The 22,190-nt window shown below is 42.5% G+C and overlaps 1 long non-coding RNA gene across 1 annotated transcript in view; it reads left to right on the forward strand.

The window, feature by feature from the left end:
- The window catches only part of LOC109551343 (uncharacterized), a 586,181-nt gene that overhangs the window by 15,939 nt on the left and 548,052 nt on the right, over positions 1–22,190 (forward strand). Inside the window, exon 2 of the long non-coding RNA XR_012326518.1 lies at positions 589–804. This is a non-coding gene — a long non-coding RNA (uncharacterized lncRNA). The remainder of the gene's footprint in view (positions 1–588; positions 805–22,190) is intronic.

Here is a 22,190-nt window from a genome sequence, read left to right on the forward strand (position 1 = left end):
TCTGCTGGGTTCTCTGATCCCTGCCTAAGCCTGGGTTTTATAGCTAATAAAGTAAAAACAGCTTACACAGTTTCCCTTTTTTATTTATCTTATGGCACTGTCCATAGATCCTGCCATGCCAAGCCCGTAATATTTATTTCTGCAGGAATTGCTATGCAAACTATATACAAGGGGAACATCTGTATTATTCCCAGCATCCTCTCTGGAAGCAGAGCCACAAAAGAGAGAGCAGAACAGAAGCACATGTGCATAGGTGGTTGGAGGACTTTCTTGAGGGTGAGGGGAGAGAAAAAATAAGCTGTGTCTTCCACTCCAGCTTTCCAAGATAAGTGGATTTAGATAGAAGATCTGCTGCTGAAAGACCTGTTTTAAGACATAGAATATGCAACAGTTTCTAAAAGGCCTTTTTTTTCAGCCTGTCTGGAGAAGCTCAGTGCCAGAGCACCCACCCAGAGGTGAATGGCCCGTTTCTGAATAACAGCGAGGGGCAAAGAGCAGAGCTGTGAGGGCTTGGGGGAGGTGGGAGGTGATGGAGGGACAACCACTAGGCAGGGTATAATTTGTTCATTTATTTCTTTGACCCCACAGATGGTGACCCATGTAGATTTCCTCCACCCCATATGACAGTGTTGAATCAGGACAGTTCATTGAGGAGTTCATTGTCAGCCTTCACCGCAAGAAAAGAGTTTGGTTCATAGGAGCCGGTTCACGACCCAGTGAAACAGGAAATGCCTGGAAGTGCTTGTCTGCGGCCAGAACCTACAGAGTGCTGGGCGAGTGTTATCATTTCTCCTTTGAGGTCAGGTCAGTGTGTTAATACGATTAATCTATTCATTCTACTCAGACTCACTTCATTCCTCTTCTGCACCAGGCTCTGGGGTTACTGAGATCTTCCACTTCCCCCAGTTCTGTCTCTTTCGTCCCCTTTTTCCAATTCTGCTTCTCATACTTGTACATTCAGAATCTGCCTCTGTCCCTCTGATGGGAATAAAACCCTTCCTTCCTCTTTCCTGGTGCTTCTCTTTCCCTTCCCATTGGCCCTTCCTGGTCCCATCTCCCCATCCCCCCTCCTCTCCTCTCATTTGTGGAAAGGTGATGCTGTGCATTTGTTGTCTGCAAATCTGCTGGGTCTCTCACTATGAAGGGTGGGGTAAAGCCTGTTCCTTGGCTACATAAAAATCACATCCCTTTGAGGTGGGCTGGGGTGGGGTGGGGTAGAAAACTGGGGGAAGAGATACAGACTAGGAGACCTGCTTTTAGCGTCAGGCTCAACTGAAGCAGTGCATGTGGCCTGCCTGCTGTTCCTCTTGCCACGAGGTCCCGGTGGGCAGTCACAGTTAGGGCCCAGGCGGCTGAGCCATCCTCCTCTCGGCCATATTCTGCCCTATGGGCTTCAACTGTGGCCACTGGACTGTAGCACTTCGCAATGGACTTTGTCTGGAAGGCTTCATCTGGTCTGCAGGTAGTTGGCTGAAGTTGATTTCTAGGCTCTAGGTTTTCTACTAGGGGTATTTAACTGGCCTGCCCACAGAGATCCCAAACGCAAAAACCCCACTACAGAGGAGCATGCAGTCCCCCAGTCCCACTTGCTTCTCCTCACTGGGCCCTGCAGCCTCATCGGCAGCTCTGAGAACCTCACAGCCCAGCTGGGTAAGGGTCTGGCATCTAGAACCTCCCTGACAGGCTGTGCTGAAAGGGCCCTTTGCCAGTGGCTGGCTCTCTTCTGAGCTGCCTGTTCCTAGCTGTGATGTTTCTCAGGATGTTGATTTCAGAGCACGACTTCACTTGTATGTGGTGTGTCGGGCATGGTCTTGCCCTCCTGGCAGGGGTGATGGATGAGTTGCCATCTCCATATCCCTCCCAGCTCAAAGTTTTGTGACTGGCAGCAGTCTGGTCCAATGGGATCAGTCCAGCATCATTCATGCAACAAACATTTGAGAGTCTCTCAACACTGTTCTGGGCACAGGAGCTCTAAGGTGAATAAGAAAAGGTTCCTGCTGTCACAGCGAATTCATTAGAATGGAGTAGATACAGGCAATAAATGCTATGTAAACAATGTGTTAGGTGACAAAAAGGTTGGGAGGGAAAACTAAGGGAGTGAGAGGGGTGGTCAGGGAAACCTGTGTGTTAGAAATGATATTTGGCAGGGAGCTGAGGGAGTGAGCCGAGCAGCTATCTGGGGAAAGAACATGCCAGGCAGAGGGAACAGCACGTGCAAAGGCCCTGAGGCAGGAGTGGGAGGAATGTGTTAGAGGAACAGCAAAGAATCCAGGGTGGCTCTGATGAAGTAAGAAGAAAATGGTATAAAAAGAGGTTGGAAAGACTGGGGGCGGGGGTGGAATTATAAAGATTATACGGAGCTTTGCAGGTCCCGGCTTTTGAACGTCATTTTGAGTGAAATGTGAGGTTTCAGAGGGTTTTGAGCAGAGGGTTTTCATCTACTATGACTTCTACATTTTAAAAGGCTGGTTCATTTTCCTAAAGGGGAACATGGTATATGTGCGTGTGTGTAAAGTTGTGTGTAAATATATGTGTGTGTATAGCCACAGGTATATACATATATGCGTGCATAAAGTTATGTATATGTTATACGTATAATTTGAAAATAATTGGAGTCTATGTCTATGAACACCTTTTCCACTAAATCTCTGCTGCACACAGGTCCCTGTTCCTCAATTCACTTATCCCTAAATTTAAGCAGGAAACTCATTATGGAAAAGAAAATAGAAGCCCAGAAGCCCCTTTCGGGTTGTGACACAGTCCATCCATGTGCTCCCTGGGGACATCTTAGCAGAGAGTGGTGACATGAGCCATTCCCTTTCTTAAGTAGAAGCTAGAAGCTGAGATGTTTGAGATGGTGGGGAAAGGATGAGGAACATAGAACACAAGCAAGGGAAATGATTTCTAAGATGCCCTTGATAACTGCATGGCTCTGTAGGAATGCCCTGGAAAAGCTGGTGTTCATCATTACACAGAATGCCTGCTTCTCCAAAAATGTAAAATGACTCAAGAGAACCTTCTGGTGATAATGAAGTACTGTGTGTATTTTTAGAAGAATTCAGGAGAAGAAAAGAAGTGATTTCCAATGAGAATGCAGGATGTTTCAGGTAGAACGTGTGTGTGCATGTGTGTATAATGTTTTTTTTTTTTGTATAATGTTTTTAAAATGGAGATTTCTTAAAAAATAGCTCTTATTGAAAATAGATGCTCAGATTCTCCCCAAACTAAGATAAACTGGTTTTGTGTCTGAGTTAAGAGTCTGTGGAGCATATTTTGTCTAAATCAAGGATCTGCTTGGGCATCTTTGGCCAAAAGTTCTAAGGCCTGACTGCAAAGCCAGGTGTTCTCCCAATATTATCCTCTTAATGGATCATCTACTAAAAGCTGACTATAACTTACTGGTGATATTGGATTCATCTGAAAGTTTTTTTTTTTTTTAGGTGTGTGTAGGGGGGAAATTTTAGGAGCCTTTCTTTGAAATCTTTTAGGGGATGAACCCAAGGGTTCTCTAATCGAGTTCACCGCCATTCAAATGTTCTATAAATCAGACTTGCATAGCAGGACAGTTTTCTGATTTCTTCCTAATGTGATTTGAATCAACAACGTACAGGACATTGGTCAAATAAAGTCTCTATGGAGACAGTACGCATAAACCCACGTCTTTGGCTAACTAGGGGAGGAAACCAAGGCAATCTAAAAGTTGCCTTTGAGGACAGCTTCGTTAGTCTTACAGTGACTCTTGGCCAGCTGTGGGCTCTAGTGCCACTGTCCACATCACAGTCATTGGGGCTTAAATGACTAAGTTCTTTTGTGTGTGTGTGTGTGTGTGTGTGTGTGTGTGTGTGTGTGTGTGTGTGGTACGCGGGCCTCTTACTGCTGTGGCCTCTCCCGTTGTGGAGCACAGGCTCCTGATGCGCAGGCTCAGCGGCCATGGCTCACGGGCCCAGCTGCTCCACGGCACGTGGGATCTTCCCGGACCGGGGCACGAACCCGCGTCCCCTGCATGGGCAGGCGGACTCCCAACCACTGCCACCAGGGAAGCCCTTAAATGACTAAGTTCTTAAAAGGCCCTTTGTGGTTGTCACCTCGCCTTGAGCTCCTCTCCTCTGCAAAGTCTGTGTTCTAGACACAGGTGTCCCTCTTCCTCCCTCATTTCCCCAAAAAGCCCACACTGTTACGGTCTTTCTCATCCCTAAGCCCCTCACATGCCATGTCTTCTGCCTTTCAGAATCCCCCTGACCCCACCCCATCTGAACTCAGTTTAAACAACTCTTTCTCAGAGATGTTTTCTCTGACATTCACTACCCAGATTGCAGGATGCGGTAGGTAATCAGGACCCTCGACTGTCCCTTCATAGAACATATCACAGCTGGAACCAAATAAGTAATTGAGTAATTAGTTGGTTAAGGTCTTCCTCCACTAGAATATTTTGGTTTAAAACAGCTTTGCTGAGGTACAATTTACATATTATAAATTCACCCATTTTAGTAAATTTATAGAGCTGGGCAACTATCACCCTACTCCATTTTTAGAACATTTCCTTCACCCCCCCAAAATCCCTTGTGCCATCTTCATTTCAACCCCATTCCCATCCCCAAGCCCAGGAACCCCCAGGGAACCACTGGTCTAGTTTCTGTCTCTCTGGGTTAGCCTGTTCTGGGCACTTAGCACAGATGGAAACTTATTACAATACAATACAATACAATACAGTACAATACAATACACTAGGTGGTGGTTTGCACCTGGTCCTTTCACCTGACATACTGCTTTTGAGGTGCTTCCATGTTGTGACCTGCATTAGCAGTTTGTCCTCCACTAGAATTTAATCTCCTTGGGGGCAGGAACCTGACATGTTTGTCCAATTCATAAATATTTATAGTGTAGGGCACCTATGACATGCCACATGCTGAGGACATGTCAGTTGGGAGGGGGTTGTGCCTGTTAGGGGCTCCCCAAATATTTGTTTAAATCAGGATAAATGAATAATGATATAAGGTCACTACAGATACCAGAACTGTCTAAAATCATGGTGCAGAGGCCCTGGTGAGAGATCCCGCATGGGCCTGGCAGGATGAATCCGAGCCAGATAGAATGTATACTTGAAGGCTGAACAGGGGAGACAGATAGGAAATCACTTAATTGTATTACAGCCTGTGAGTTGTGCAAAATGGTTCAGGCACGTGGCAGAAACTCACAGTTCAGCTCTGCCCATAATTTACTCTTTGCCTTTGGCAAAAACCACTTAACCTAGCAATAATTACGATAGATGAAATGTACTGCACAATTTCTAGATGTTTTTACTAAGTATTTAACATAAATTATTTATTTGATCGTCACACTAACCCCATGAGGTAGTTACGTATATTATTGTTAAATAATAACCATAACAATAACGATTATTATTACAACATTCTTATTGTTATTATAACAATTGTGATTATAATCATTACATGTCCCGTACTGCTCTAAGACTCTATTATTCTTCATTTACTCTTCACAGCAACCCTAGGAGGTGGTACTACTGTATCCACTAGATTGTAAGCTCCACGAAGCTTCGCACACACAAGCTCTTTTGCTCATTCTTCAGTGTACCTCCTACACCAGCAGAGTGGTTAGAGAATATTTGTTGATTTTAATTGAATCAATGACTCTCCTCTTTACAGATGAGGAAGCTAAACCACAGACTGTACATGATACAGTCACCCCTCCCTATCCACGGATTCTGCATTTGTAGAGTCAACCAACCCAGCATCAGACCCACAGTTGGTTGAATCCACGGATGTGGAGCCCACAGATACAGCCGGGCGGGGGGGCGGGGTGTCCACCGAACTACACCGTTTTATATACGAGGGACTTGAGCATCTGCAGATTTTGGTATCCGCAAGCATTCCCGGAACCAATCCTCCTGCAGATACCGAGGGGGGACTGTATTTCTCTCAGTGTCATGAAGGCTGTAGGGAATCAATTTGGATGTGAACCTGGGAGTCTGAATCCAAAGGCCACGCGCTTAACCTTTTCATTTGTTCTGCTTTATTGAGTTTTTGGTTTCCTCTTCTGGAGGATGCTACCTTTGTCTGTGATGGTCTCTGAGGTCCATTCTGGTTCTAGATTTCTACATCAAACCAAGTCACAGCCCTGTGTACTTGAATTATATCCCTACATTTTGGGGACGAACCAGGGAGAGACAAATTTAGGAATGAAGGACTCACAGATGCAGGCCCAGGAAAGGTATCTGGAGGAAACATCAGTAGCAGTCTGGGTCCTTCACAATACGTAAAAAGGGCTGGTAAGTAAGAGAAAAGCAGCTGTCCATCTACACGGCTGACACGCTGGAAGAGCATGTGAGTCATCACCCCACCTGTTGCACACAAACCCCATGTAGGAGCAAGAATGGGAGGGGTGTGACCGTCCAGGCAAGCTCCGTGGGTAAGGAAGAGGTCTAGTTAAACGCTCTCAGGGTTGGTTGGCCTTTCTGGCCATTCATGTTTTTTGTTTTTTGTTTTTAATTTAAAAACAATACTTGTTTTTAAATTAAAATTTAAACAATTTTATAAACAAAAATTATACAAATAAATCAGGTTTATCACAAATAGTGGCATAAAACAAATAACTTCTTCAGATGAGTGCCACTCAGAATCAAAGCATTCTGCATGTCTGCCTGTAAACGCACAGGCAACATTTGACTGGAATGAGCTTCTGTCTTCAGTTCTAGGGTGTACGCTTATAACTTTGGCAGCCCTAGATTGTGTTCTAAAGGTTGACAATGAATAAACTCAAAAACCCAAAACTGAATGGCAGCCGTCGTGGAAGTTTAGCATCAGAAGATGCCTTTCAAGAGTCCTGGTATGGAATAACAGGAATTTGGTGAAAAGATGGGTGAGCCCACCCAATCTAGATCACATTTTATTTTATTATCCTGTCTTATTTTCTCTATAGCCACTGTTCTTCCCTAATGCAATCTTGTTTATTGGTTTGTTTATTCAATTGTCTGGCTCCTCCTATTGCATGATTAACTAAAGTTACCTCCAATGCCTAGAACGCTGCTCAGTGCAGATGTCAGTTGCGATGAACGAGTGATACAGGAGAAGTATACTTCTGTATTCTGCCTCCCCTCCCCCTCCACTGGCCTCCCTCTACCCCAGCTGGATAATCAGTATTATCAGCAGAGACTGTATCCTTTCAAATATTTCTCTATGCTTGATATAAGTAAACAAACATACTCCCTTTTCCTTAACAGCAATGACATGTAAATGTTATTCTGAACAAATTCATCATGGACATTCCTCCAGGTCAATAGATGTTGATTACTTATTGATATTTAATCTATCTAATAGTCTATAAAATGGACTGACAAGTTATTCAACCATTCCACTGTTGATATGCATTCAGATTATTTTAATTTTTTCCATTATGAAGAATGCTGCCACAAATATCCTTGAACATACAACCTCATGGACTTCTACTTCATTTCTGTAGGCTAAAGTTCCCAAATAGTGTTTGTACTAGTTTTCTGTTGCTGCATGAAAAATGACCATAGATGTAGCAGCTTAAAGCAACATACATCTATTATCTCACAGTTTCTGTGGGGCAGGTATGACTTGGCTGGGTCCTCTTCTCAGGATATCATAAGGCTACAGCTAAGGTGTCTTCTGGGCTGTGTAACTGAGGTCCCCATTCACTTGGTGGCTGCTGGTCCAGGGTCCTCCTCCGCTCACGGAGGCTCCCACAGTTCCCTGCCATGTGGCCCTCTCCTTGAGAGTTTATGACATGGCTGTTGCTTCTTCAAGGTAAGCAGGAGAGTCTCTCCCTCCAGTCTGTTAAGATAGAGTCTTATATAACATAATCTAATTATGGGTTTGGTATCCCATCACTTTTTCCATATTGTATTGATTAGAAGCAAGTCACATGACCTGCCTGCACTCAAGAGGAGGGAATTATATAAGGGTATGACTCATGGGGGTCACTTAGGGTCTGCCTACCACTGGATTGCTTATATGATTGATATAATTAAATATTACAATATGTTGCCAATTACATAGCACAAAGGCCATAGATTTCCTCTTCCTACCAGCAGTGTATGAGACTACTGGCTCCCCAGCTGCCTCAGCTACTGTTTTTCTAATTTATCTATCTCACTAGTTTCGAGAGATTTAAGAATTTTAATTGTTGAGTTTTACTTACTTTATACAGAATCATGTGTTTGCTACACTAAAAGCCACAAGTTAATGGATTACAGCATAGACTATGTGACCTTGGGGGAAGTTCTCAACTTCTCTAAACCTCAGTTTTCCTCTCTGTAAAAGGGGATAAACATAACACTCATCTTATTTACTACTTGTGACTATTTAATGGGAAAAAACATGTAAATTATCTAACCTAGTGCCTGGCAAATAGCTTTAAATTTACTGAACAGTTCCTGTGATTATTGGTCCATCATTAGCAGTGGCAGCAGTATCTTCAGCATCATTACAAACATGTAGTCACCTTCTTGACCAACGTTATGTGTCTTAGTTCTGCTTCTCTTAGGCCTCAAATATCTAATGATGGGGTCTGTGCACTGACAGGTACCACTATCTATGTGATTACATCCCCCTTAAATGCAAACTGTACTGAGGAAGACTTATGTGGTATTTTTAACACTGATTTTGAAATACTTTCGGATTCAATGATGAGAAGCCCTTCTTTCCATCAAAGGGTCTTGAATTTCTGAACACACATTAAGCATTGTTTCTTTAGTTCCAATTTTTCTAACTCAATTTTCCCCCTCTATCATGATGATCCCTCTGAGTCCCAGAAGGGATTATCCAGTGAGTTTGTGGAACCATCTTGCTTATTAATCATCTGGAATAAATGCCCTAGACTGAATGTGAGAAGAGGCAAGCTTAGTGTAGTGCGGTGGCCTTTTGGTCTTCTGATAATTTATGGTTCACTGATTTGGGTCTTATAAGGGCAGATGGTGAAGATGGCAGAAGAAGAAATATACATATATTTCTTTCTCTTTTTATCTGTGTATACATGTATGTATCTATCTACTTATCTATCGTAGAGAGATTGAGAGAGATTGAGAGAGATTGAGAAGACCGCAAGTTGAACATAGAACTTGGATCTCCGGCCTTTTGAAAGCTTGCTTCTTGATTATTTTACAACCATATTTGTTTGTTTGTTTATTTATTTATTTATTTATTTTTTGCGGTACGCGGGCCTCTCACTGTTGTGGCCTCTCCCGTTGCGGAGCACAGGCTCCGGACACGCAGGCTCAGCGGCCATGGCTCATGGGCCCAGCCGCTCCGCGGCATGTGGGATCTTCCCAGACCGGGGCAAGAACCCGTGTCTCCTGCATCGGCAGGCAGACTCTCAACCACTGCGCCACCAGGGAAGCCCCCATATTTATTAAAAGCAGACCTATGCAGAGCAGTGGCAGGCCATGTTTAAGGAGAGAATGCCTTTCCCTGATTTGTAATTTAAAACATTGGCTGAAGATTCAGGCCTTGATTCAGATTGACTCAAATTTGGATCCTAGACCTGCTGTGAACTCTGCCACCTTTGGTAAGTTACTATACAATTTTGAGCCACAGGATCATATTTCATTAGAGGATTTGACAAATCCTCAGTGAATAAGTCCATGACTTCAAGGAACTTAGGTGTCACTAGCAGAAAAAGACAATAAAGAAACAAGTACCCTGTAACATGGTGCCAATGAGTGCTAAGTGGGGAAGGACAAGTATGATAGGAGTATTTCAGAGAGGACAGTTAGAGGAGGCCTCTTCCAGGAGGTAAAAAATTAGAGGCAGAACCTGCTTGGTAAGGTTGTTAGGAGGGTTCACTGAGCGTACCAAATCTTTAGAATAGAGCCGGACGCATATGCTTGGAATGTTACCGCCTATATTTTTGTGCCCTTTCATAATGATGACACAAATAGCCCTTCAATAAACACTTGAATTTTGGAACTAGAGAAACAGGCTTAGGGCCATTGAGATATGAATGTGTGAGCCAAAATGTAGAGGTCAGGGATGGGAAACCAGATTTCTGTAACAGGCAGGGTGATTCCAAGCAAATCCCAGCATCTTCCCATCCTCTCTGAGACCAAAGGGAAAGAACACTGGGTGTGTGTCCGTGTGTGTGCACATGCACACCTGCACGCGTGTTCCTGCGTTGTCAGAGGGGAAAGCTGCAATAGCCCTAAGTCTCTACTTTTAAAGTATTCTTTCCTTTACCATCAATTTCTTGGGAAACTGAGATCCTGTTCTCAGGGCCGGCCACCTCAACCCTTCCTTGGGCGGGGGCGTTTCCCTCTGCTATATTCTATCCTTTATTTTTGGAAGTGATCTTACGCAGCCATGTGCAATGCAAATTTCATTTAGACCAGGTTTGGGGCGGAGCAAGCCTGTTACTTCTGCCATTTGCTTCTCAAATGGAATATTTCATTTACTTGTTTACACAGTGAAGCAAAATCGATCCAAAGTCGTTTTCTTCCTGGGGCACGTGACTGTCCAATGCCAGCGGAAAAGTGCTTAGATTGCGTGATCCATTGCTTAAAGTGGGACAGAGCATTTAATTACAGTTTAATTATCTTTGTAGATGTGGAGTTTGGTGGTCATTTGGTTGTTCGGTGGGCAGCTGCAGCATCTGGGTTTCCTGCTGCCTTTTTTTTGAGAGCAAAGTTCTTTGTAACACCGTCAGATTTGCCCGTTATAGCTTCCCAAGCCCTATCAACTGAGAATTTCATTGCTTTAAATTGCAAGGCTTTTGTTATCACTACAACTGTGGACCAGACAGCCAAAATCAAAGCAAAAAGAAATACCACCAGATGAGGAGGATTGAGTCATAGCTTTGGTCTGGCCCAAGCTACAGAGAACGCAACTTTCCAGAGATTATTCGTAACCTCAGTTCTTTATCCATGATGTCATCTGTTACTTTTTATTTGCAACTTTCAGATTGTCATACTCGACTGAAGTTTAAATGTGGCCTCTTTTGCATTTTTGCTGCAGAGCTGTCTGAAATTGTTAATGTACATCTTTTTCCTCACACAGAGAAAGGGAGTAAAGACTGTTTTCATAAAAGAAGAGGCAAGAATATAAGCATTGTGTAGATGAGGCAAGAATATAAGCGTTGTGTAGATGACTTCAGAGCCTGTCTGCATCTGGCTAATAGGATAACAAAAACAGTTATCAGAGAGAAGAGCCAGAGAATAAAATATCATTCTGCAGAACGTGGGCTGCATCTCCACTTGTAATTTCAGCTTGGTGTGCATTAAAGCACACTCGAGCCGTCAGGGGAGAATAAACTTCGCGGTAAGAAAGTTTTGGCTGTTGTTAGTCAGCTGTCACCTCGTGTGAAGGTGCAGGAGCTAAAGCTGAGCTTGTCACAAACTTCTACTTACGAGGGGATCATAAATTGAAGGCAAGGACAAAAAGCAGTGAAATCTAAATGAATCCTCTAGACTCAGGGAAGACGTTTTTGGACCGGAGGGCCCAGAAAGGTGTGCTACAACAGGAGAACTTCTGGCAAAATGGTTTCTTTTTCTAGCTTCAGCTTCTGAACGTGGCAATTGTGTTTCCAAGGAAGCTACTCTGGTGTCCACCTGCCAAGTTATGTGGTGTGACTTTTCCCAGAGAGTTCATGCTCAGGTGGTAGTTTTTATGTGGCACTAGGTTGCTCTTATGTGTAAAAAAAATTTGCACAAACTTATCTCCAACTTATGCATAGTGATACCCGATTTACAGTTGCTCAAATAAAAGTAAAAGGGTAGAATCCATTGAAGCAGTTCCAATACATGAGACAAAGTTCAGGAGTCTCTGTTCTCTCCCCTCTCATCCCTTTTGCACTTACACTGGAAAACCCAGTTGTAGAGAAAAAAGAAATGTTGTCTGGAGGGGCAGGAGTCCTTTTATCTTTTATAATTTATTTATTTTAATTAATTTTATTATTTTTTTGGCTGCATTGGGTTTTCCTCACTGTGCGCGGGCTTTCTCTAGTTGCGGCGAGCGGGGGCTTCGTTGCAGTGTGCGGGCTTCTCATTGAGGTGGCTTCTCTTGTTGCAGAGCGTGGGCTCTAGGCGTGCGGGCTTCAGTAGTTGTGGCTCACGGGTTCAGTAGTTGTGGCTTGCGGGCTGTAGAGCGCAGGCTCAGTAGCTGTGGCGCACGGGCTTAGCTGCTCCGCAGCATGTGGGATCTTCCCGGACCAGGGCTCAAACCCCTGTCCCCTGCATTGGCAGGCAGACTCTTAACCACTGTGCCACCAGGGAAGCCCAGGAGTCCTTTTTTTTTTTAAACTGAGTGCTGACTGTGACAGCCAGGTAAGGGAATTAACTTTTGTCTCATGCCTACCTTGTAATATTTTATCTTCACTATTTCCTGCGAGAGAAGAAGAACTCCCCCATTTTAACAGAGGAAAAAAAACTGAGGGTGGGAGAGGCTATGCACAGCTAAACCATAGGACCAAATATATTAGTTTTCTATGGCTGCTATAACAGATCGCCACAAATTTAGTGATTTAAAACAGCACAGATTTATCATCTTAAGTTCTGAAAGTGAGATGTCCTAAAAACAGCGGATGAGCAGGACTCTGTTCCTTCTGGAGGCTCTAGAGGAGAATCGCCTTCCTTGCCTTTTCTAAGCATATAGAGCCCGCCTGCCCTCCTTGGCTCATATAAAGCCGCTTCCTCCATCTTTAAAGCCAGCAGCCCACAGTCTTCAAATCTTTCTATCTCTAACGTGTGCTCTGTTGCACATCTGTCTCTGACCCTCTACTGGACCCACCTGGATAATCCAGGATCTCATCATCATTCCATCTCAAGATCACTACCTCAGTCACATCAGGTCCTTTCTGCCACATAAGTGAACAAATGCCCAGGTTCTGGAAATTAGGATGTGGACATTTAGGGGCCATAATTCAGCCTATCAGACCAGGGCCACAGCAATTAGAGTTATGAAAGAGGAAGAACCCTATTTCTGTGAATATGTCTGGAAGTCTCTGGACAGAAGAGTCTGTGGTCCACAAGCTTTGTGAAAGTTTCTAGAACTGTGCAGGTTTATTCTAAAATGAGTGGGTCTCAGTCACAAGATTTACTTTTCCCTATTGCATAATCTGCAAATTTCAGTTTCCAGTTTCAAAGCCTTTCAACTAAACTTACTTTTTAAAAGTTGATTTAAATTAGAAACAGGAATCTGAGGACATTAACGGCAGGTGCCTGGATCACTGGACCTTTTGGTTTGTATAGATGCAGTCTTTGCTTAGAGGCACTGTCACTGATCCACTTTTTCTCATATGTCTTAAAACACAGAAATAACTCCCCTGTCTTTTTTGAGTTCTTTGCTCCCATTTCCTGGCTATATTGGGCTCAAGAGGCCATGAGTGACCTCATTATTTCTGTAGCCTCTTGTCACTACAATGTTTACATCTTCAGGACCCCTCATGTTGAATCTGGAGAATGTTTTCCTGAAAAGAAGAGAGATGCTTAAGAGCATGAGTCGTGGAGTCAGACCGCTGGGGTTTTAATCCGGCTTCAAGCTTTCTCAGCAGTGTGACTTTGGGCAAATGTCTTAACTGTGCCTATGCTTCATTTTCTTACCTTTAAACAATGCTGATCACGATGACCCCAGAGCATTCATGCTGTAAGGTTTATGGGTTGAATGAGATGGTTCTGCCACACACAGCAGGCTTGGTAAAGGTTAATTCTCACCAGTGTCATTGACAAACCACAGCCACATTTAGCAGAGACTCCACACAGTATACGAATCATTTTCAATGAACACTTCTTTCTTTTTTTCTTTTTAAATTCGGTCTAAAATGTAAAATATAGGGAATTGTAGTTCAGCGGTTAGGACTCGGCGCTTTCACTGCCATGGGCCCCGGTTCGGTCCCAGATCTGGGAACTAAGAGCACAAGCCGCATGATGGGGTTAAAAAATAATAATAAAGTAAAATGAAAATGTATACGCGCGCGTGTGTGTATATGTGCGCGTGTGTGTATATATATGCATGTGTGTGTGCATGTGTGTGTACGTGTGTGTATATATGTGCATGTGTATGTGCGTGTGTGCATACATGCGTGTGCGTGTATACGTGCATGTGCGTGTGTATGTGTGTGTGCATGCGTGCGTGCGTGTATATGTGTGTATGCACGTGTGTGTGTGCGTGTGTGTATATATGTGCGTGTGTGTGTGTGTGTATGTGTATACATATATATGTGTATATATATTCCTTTCTTCTGGTTTCTTTAAAGCTACCTTTTATGGTTGTTAGGTTATATAAATCCTTTTTACCTCATTATTTATGTCCTAGCAGCCTTCTCTCCTTGATTCAGGTGGATGACTTCAAGCTCTGCAGCACCCACCTCCCTTCCTCTTGGAGAGAGTGATTACTGCACTCATGTCCCTTTAGGCTTTCTCACCCTACAGCAATCTCCCTGTGTTTCCCTTTATACCAGGGATCAGATTCCTTATGTGTTAAAGATAACAATTCTAGAGGAGAAGTAGAAGTGATGCATTTCCCTCCAGTTTTATATGCATTTCGAAGTTTATCATCAACTCAGTGAGCTGGGAAGTAGCATGACACATGAAGACCTGTACTCGTGTATGTTTGCTGGGTGGGTGTGATTGGCAGAATTTTGGTCCCCATGATCTTTACCCCTAGTTTCATGCCTGTGAATGTGTTTTGTTACATGGTTAAAAGAACTTTGCAGATGTAATTAAGGTTGCTAATCAACTGACCCTAAAATAGGGAGATTATCTTGGATTATCAGGGCAGGCCTGATGTAATCACATGAGTCTTTACAGCAGAGCTTTCTTCTGCCTGAGGGCAGAAGAAGAATTCAGAGAGACTGGAAGCAACAGAAGGACTGGAGGCACTCTTTCTGATTCTGAAGATGGAGGAGGCTGTGAGTCTAGGAATGTGGGGAATCCTGGAGAAGCTAAGAATTATTCCTGGCCAGCAGCCAGCAAGGACATGGGGACCTCAGTCATACAGCCACACGGAACTGAGTTCTTCCAGTAATCTGAATGAGTCTGGAGGTAGATTCTCCCCCAGAGCCTCCAGATAAGATCCCAGACTGATGGAACCTTCACTTCAGCCTGGTGAGACCCTGAGCAGAGAACCCAGTTGAGGCTGCTCAGACTTCTGTCCTACAAAACTATGGTATGATAAACGTATGCTGCTTTGAGCCATTAAGTTGGTGGTCATTTGTTACAGCAGTGATGCAAAACTGATACAGGGGATTACTGAGAGTGGATATATAAAGTGAAAATTATACCACATACTCCACTGGCGACGCCCTAGCTTTCACTTATGGCTCTTGAGTAACTATAAAAGTTACACGTTTTCCTCATGTCTTTCCAATTAAATGTCTCATTCCCACAAGTTGTTGGTCACTTACCTCTTGGATGAAGTCAGTGGTGCCATAAAGCATGGTGTAGAAGTGACAGTGCCAGGCTCTATCTTGGTTGACCTGAGCTGATGCTTTTTTCTTTTTTTCCTTTTAAAGGGGACCTTTCCTTTTTTAACACTATTTTCCAAACAGGAGCCGTAGTCAAGTTTATGCAAATTCCTGTAAACGTAGAAAGAGAAAATGGAGATGATGGGAATCAAAAATACAGAGAAGAGAGTTGGTTGGACAGCCATGTGGAGAGGATGGACAGAGAATTTGGAGCTTGTCTTAGTTATAACCCCATTTCCTCCGTTTGCTGCCTGGATCTTGTTAGGAGATACATGTTGCCCTTGCCCCTGTTTCTTTTTCCGTAAAATGTTTTCATATTATTTTAAGCTAATTTGTGGAAGTGCCTGTTGTGGACTGAACTATCTCTCCCCCAGATTCATAGGTTGAGGCCCTGACCCCCACTATGACTGTATTTGGAGAGAGGGCCTTTGAGGAGGTAATTAAATGAGGTCATAAGGTAGGGCCCTCATCCAGTAGAACTAGTGTCCTTATAAGAGGAGGAAGAGACACGAGGAGTATGTGCACACAGAGAAAAGGCCACAAGAGGACAGAGCATCTTCAAGCCAAGGAAAGGGGTCTCATCTGAAGCCAAGCCTGCTGGCATGTTGACCCCGGACTTCTAGCCTCTCAAACTGTGAGAAAATATGTTTGTTGTTTAAGCCACACAGTCCGTGATACTTTGCTATAGTGGCTCTAGCTGACTAATACAGCCCCTAATGAAGACATTTTTATGTTTTAGCTCATTTAATCTTCTCAGCATCCTTGAAGAGGGTTCTGTTATTACCACCACTTTAGAGACAGGTTAACTGAGGCTTAGAGAGAGAAAACAACACGTAACCAGTGCAGTGAAGAGCGGGGAAGCACGCATGGGTCCCCATGGGTCCCCATCAGCAGCCTGAGTGGAACCACTGTATGTATTAGCTCCTGTACAGAGGGCTAATCCCTACAGTGGCTGAGCAGCTAAGCTAAAGGAGTGAGGTGCGAGCTGGTGGCAACAGGACTGGGCACCTGAATGGGGGGCCACCACCTACTTCCAGCTGAGTACTGCTACTTGGGAATGCAGAAACAAGTCTGCCTCATGTTTTAAATTTCAAAAGAAGCTGAAAATATGGATTTTCGTGGGGGAATTTCTCACATTTACAGCTACCAATTGCAAACAATGTACAGTGAAGGTATCTATTACATAGCATGGTGCCTGTCAAGCCAGAATGCTTCCAAGATGGAAACAGCCCACAGGAAGCCAGTTTGTGACCCCTGGAACACTTCTGTGCTTGTTCCAAGACCCAGTGGATGACCTGGGTAGCAACTGAGGTCGTAACACACCCAAATAATGGATTTGGTACATTCAGGTGAACCATGAGTTTGCAAAACTTCAGTCAACCTGGTTTATTTTAAGAGATTACCTTGGCAGAGTCCTTTTCAGAGCCTGGCTCATGACAGACATCCAGTAAGTATTTGATAAGTGAATGACAGAAATTTTAATAGGACTATAGGTAGACAAGACAGAAGACACAGTGATGAAGACACAGTAGCCCCACTGGAAGTTAAACGTTGAGTAAATCACCAACTTCAGCTTGATTTTTGTCAGGTATCTTATTCTTCTAAAATAAGGTTTTTTTTAAAGGAGTTCATCAAGGGTTTAGCCCATCATTAGCCTTTTCTATTGATGTGTATCTATACTGCAGCAAGCACTGTGCCAGGTGTTGGTGATGGGAATGAACGAGGCAAATTTGATGTCCGCTCCCATGTAAGCTGATGGTCTAGCAATGAAGGACACGTGCCTAGTTTCCCGAGCACAATGCATCTTACACCTAGATTCCATGTGTAGTATCTTGATTAACTGAGGTTTTACAGTTATGGGTGGAAGTGTTCCCATCTTAATCACGATGTCTTTAGGATGTCTATGTATTTCGGAGCAGGTTCCTTGAATTGAACAGAGGTGAAATGGTTCTTGTAGATGCACCTGCAAGTGAGGGTCATTTTCTATGACTAATTCACATAAGCTATGTTTGCTTTCCCATCATACGCTCAAAAGAACTCTATGTGGTATAGACCTGCACACTCCATTTGCAGGAAAGTAATAAAAACTCAAATTAAATATCTTGTTTGAAGTTACTTACCTGGTAAATGGTTTTATTAATCAGGAAGCTTTAGAAGCAAAATGGAAGGGAAATATCCTCAATCTGGACTGAGAAAATAAAAGAAATTTGTTAGTTTGTGAAACTGAAAAGCTCAGAAATAGACCCAAAAACCATGTTACTATATATCTGTCTTTCTATATTTCTTCGTTCTTCTGGATTAGCCTGACTCAGCACACACATTTTATCAGAAGCTCCAATATCCCTCCCAGCCTCTCTGCATGCCTGGAATAAAGAAAGACTATTTTACAATAGCCCCATGAAAAGTCTTAGGATTCAGTCTTGTTGGAGTGGAATTCCAACGCCTGAACCAATGTCAGAGAGATGCAACATGCCGATGTGGAAGTTGGGATTTTCCAAAAATAACTACAACAATAATCGTCTGGTATGCTCTTCCAGAACCTTGTCACTCTCAATTGAAAGGAAGAGTCTGTTCCTTTTCTCCTAGAAAAGGTGGGTTTTTGTGATTGCCTTAATGAAGAAGAGGTTACGGGAGGGATGCTGCAGGACTTCCAAGGCCAGGTCATAAAAAGAATGCTTTCACCTGTGTCGCTGTCTCAAGACACTCACCTTTGAAACCCCACCATATTGCAAGGAAGCCCAGGCCACGTGGAGAGCTACATATGGGTATTCTGGGAAACAAAGTTAAGATCTCAGCTGACAGCAAGCATCAACTACCAGGCACATGAGTGAGAAAGACTTCAGATGATCAAGTCTCTGCCTTCAAGCTGCCCCAGCTGACACTGAGTGGAGCGGAGAAGAGCTATCCTTGTTGGACTCTCCCCAGATTGCATGTTTGTGGACAAACAAGGATGCTGCTGTCATCTTAAGCCACTAAATTTTGGGGGGATTTGTTATGCAACCATGGTAACAGAAACATTGATCATATCTGAGTTGTGTGACCATATGTGGAATTGGAGTTGGGAAGGTGTAAGGGGAGAATGGACCTGACCCATCTGCAGGGACATAGAGTGAAGGAGAGGTTGTCAATAACATAAAAATTGGGGTGATGTAGCCAGAAGAAGCATGACGAAGATTAGCAGACACAACAGATGCTCTTTACAGTAGTAAAGAAAGGCTTTAAATATTGTCCTCAAAATTCATGCTCTTTTTACTTAATGAGGATTTTCTTTTCTTGTCGTGGGCTGCTCATAATCTAGTTGGGACAGAATGTAGGTATGAGTTACAATATAACACGAAAGGTGATTATCCTTTCCACTAGAGCAGATAATTGAAGATTGGATGCGTTACATAGCATGCGTTCTGTTTTCCATATATCACAGCCCAGGACGGTACGGTCCCGTAGGACTGGGGTGGCCTTTGAGATCTGTTTCCTTGCCCTAGTGTCTATATGGGGACTGACAGCACCAAGTCATGTTTTATACTTTCATTACTTACTTACGTAAGTTTTCAGATTGAAGAAAGCGATCTGGGTGCGGAAGGCAAATGGGAAATGTTAATTACATTATTTTGAACTTACTTTCTAAATTGTTTTACATTTTCGTGTTGTATTTTTTTCCCCTGGTATCGGTCTCTAAGCGTCAAGGGTAGAGAAAGCACATGTTGCTCACGTGAATTTCGCTGGAGCTTGGGGAAGAAGTGGCTACCACAGCGTGCTGACACATTAATAATTTGTTATGAGCCCCCAAATGGGAATATGCTTCAGAAATGCCTTCTGATGGCTGCACAGTGGCAGAATAATTTATAAATATAATCAGTCATTCAATACTCCCTTTACTGATGGCAAGGCACATTAACACATTTTAGGGAAACTAAAATTCTTCCCAAGTTCTAAGTGGTTATCAGTTGTCTTGCCAGTGTTCAAGTCAGAAAATATATCTGGGGAATATTTTTACATATTAAATGGAATAATTGGTTTCCTGCTTCAAACCATTCCATGCAAATTTGCTGGTTCGTCTTCCCCATTCCCAACCAAGTTATCTTTGTACAGAACCAACTGTATTATGTTACCTGCTTTATAAAACCAAAACAAACAAACAAAACAAAACATGGGTTCTCTGTTGCGTAAATCTTCTCTGAGGACCTATACAACCTTTTGTTTCTTAACCCCATCCTACTTACTAACCTTGCCTCCTTTTATGGTTGTTCAAACTCCCCAATGCTGCACGAACACAGGCTGTCTCAATTATCTGTCATCTAGCCCATGCGAATTCTTCTTTCAGAGGAACCTTCTTTTCATTATCCACAGACTATATGGTTATTCAGTCTCCTAGACATAAGTTAATATACTTCTCTTACTTCCTCTGTATTACAACAACACAACGTATAATGTATCTACACAAATGCATTTTAATTATTCATGTTTAAAGCACCAATTAAACCGAGAACTTTTTGACAATTAGATCACGTTTAATTACTCTTTGTATATCCAATACCCCATTCAGTGCATAAATTATAATATATGATGGATAGATGGATAGATGGGTGGATGGATAGATGAATGGATAGATGACACATTGACCAAGAGAATCATAACCAAGTGAAGGTTTCTCTATCCTTTCGCCAGGACAGCACTGTCTAGAATATTCTAACTTATAGTAAGCCTTGAAGTCAGGTAATATATGTTCCTTTGTTATTTTTCAAGATTCTTTGGATAGTCTAAGATTTTTGAATTTCCATATAAATTGTAGAATCCCCTTCTCAATTTCCACAGACACACAAAACTTAATAGGAATTTGATTGGGATTGTTGTAACACTATTGAGTCATTCAACCCATGATAGTGGTGTATCTACCCATTACTGGGATCTTCTTTGATTTCTCTCAGTCATCTTTTGTGGGTTTTAATGTAGAAGGCTTACATTATATTAACGCCTGCCTCTTCCGTTTCAGCTCCTTTTGATGTTAGGATTCATTTAGCTGTCCTCTCCTTTCCTTTCTCTCTTTCTCCCCATACATCTCTTTCTCTCCATCTTCCACCCAGCAAATATATTTAAGGTGTGAAGCTCAGCATGCACATGATGTCAAAGGACCTAAACAGGGGCCCCCAAATCAATTAACATCTTTGTAATTTTTAAAAAACTGTTACATTGAATTGACAGAGTTAAGAGGTCTGCTTAATACTAATGAATGAAGATGGGATTTTTGAGAAAACACTGGCAGCAAGCAGGGCTTGTAAAGTTATTCTTTGGTTAAAAAAACTATTTCAAAAAAAAAAAACTATTTCAATATTGCTTCACCAGGATTTCTCACCTTGAGCTCATTCATAATGATTTTAGGTTCGATTGTATTTCAAACTTTGGTCATTCCAAATGTTAGGTTTAAACAAATGAAATTACAGTTTGTGACAGTGTCAAATATTGGCAATTTCATACGTTCAACTAACAGAAAACATTTTGCTATATGTACCTTTTAGTGACTGTACTACATATTTACTTATAGTAGACATATTTTATATAACAAAAAAGGAAGCTTTATCATTTAATCTTTCTGGGTGTTGCACATGACAGATGGAACCCTCTTCAGATGGGCAGCTAGCTAGGTGACTCCTTTTCTCAGGAAAGACTTGAGAATCTGGAATAATTTCTCCTCAAGTGTCTTCTTTCTTCCTCACCAGAAAATATACATGCATCTGGAAGAAGTCTCTTGCCAGAATACATTTTCTCTTGTTCTTACTCTAAGAGATAAAATTTTAGATAAATGTAATTTGTCTATTTGTTTTTTCTAACAAATTACATTTTGATTTTTAAAATTTCCACTGACTACATAGCAAATCCTGAGCAGGCATTTTCCCTATAACTTTTTACCTCTTGAGGATATAGATCTTTAGGGAACCAGATGTACGATTCAAAAACCTTTGCAACTTTTAATAAATAGTATCAGTCCCTTCACAGAAGGAAAGGCCTGGATTTCAGTTTTGAAGGAGGGATTTCTGCTTCTGAGATCATGAATGCAACCCAGGAGTGATTTCAGATTCTGCCTGGTCTCTTAAATCTCCTACTCCATCAGAGGTCTGAGATCACATTGGGGCTGGGTGCTGGGTGAAGAGCACATCCATCTTCTAGCAATGTCTGTTACGTATGAAGAATGACAGAGTGCAGGGCTGGTGTCATCTAAGTTCAATTTCCACACTTGCCTTTAAAAAATCAGATTTAAAATGAGTAGAAATAATAAAATCACTTGAAAAGAGATTCTAAAACATTTTGGCACTAAAAGAAGGTGATCAGGCACTAAAAGAAGGTGATCTGCTCATGTGGGGAAAAAAATCTGAAAAAGCCAGTGTGTCTGGGGAGGTAGATTTCTGATAAATTCATAGACAGGAGCAGAGGATGGAAGCAGGAGAAGATAACCAAGACCAAATACAAAGAAGAAGGTGTCACAGAACTATAGAAGTATGTTCAGTAAGGCTAAAGGGCATGATGCATTAAAGCTTGTGGAAATATTATCTGAAGGGAAAAGTGCTTTATAGTGATATGTCAGGTAAAAAGATAAACTGGAAAGAAACGGCACCTTCTGCTTGGGGCATAGTAAGCAGTTAAATGATAGCACAGCCATTCAATCCTTATTTTCTCTCAATCTTCTTATCAAGAAATCTGACCTTCAAACTGAAAGTGTCAAGCAAGCATCATTAAGGGGAGAATTAAAGACATACTACAACATT

This window comes from Tursiops truncatus, chromosome 15, assembly GCF_011762595.2.
Source record: "Tursiops truncatus isolate mTurTru1 chromosome 15, mTurTru1.mat.Y, whole genome shotgun sequence".
In the NCBI taxonomy this organism is placed as follows: domain Eukaryota; kingdom Metazoa; phylum Chordata; class Mammalia; order Artiodactyla; family Delphinidae; genus Tursiops; species Tursiops truncatus.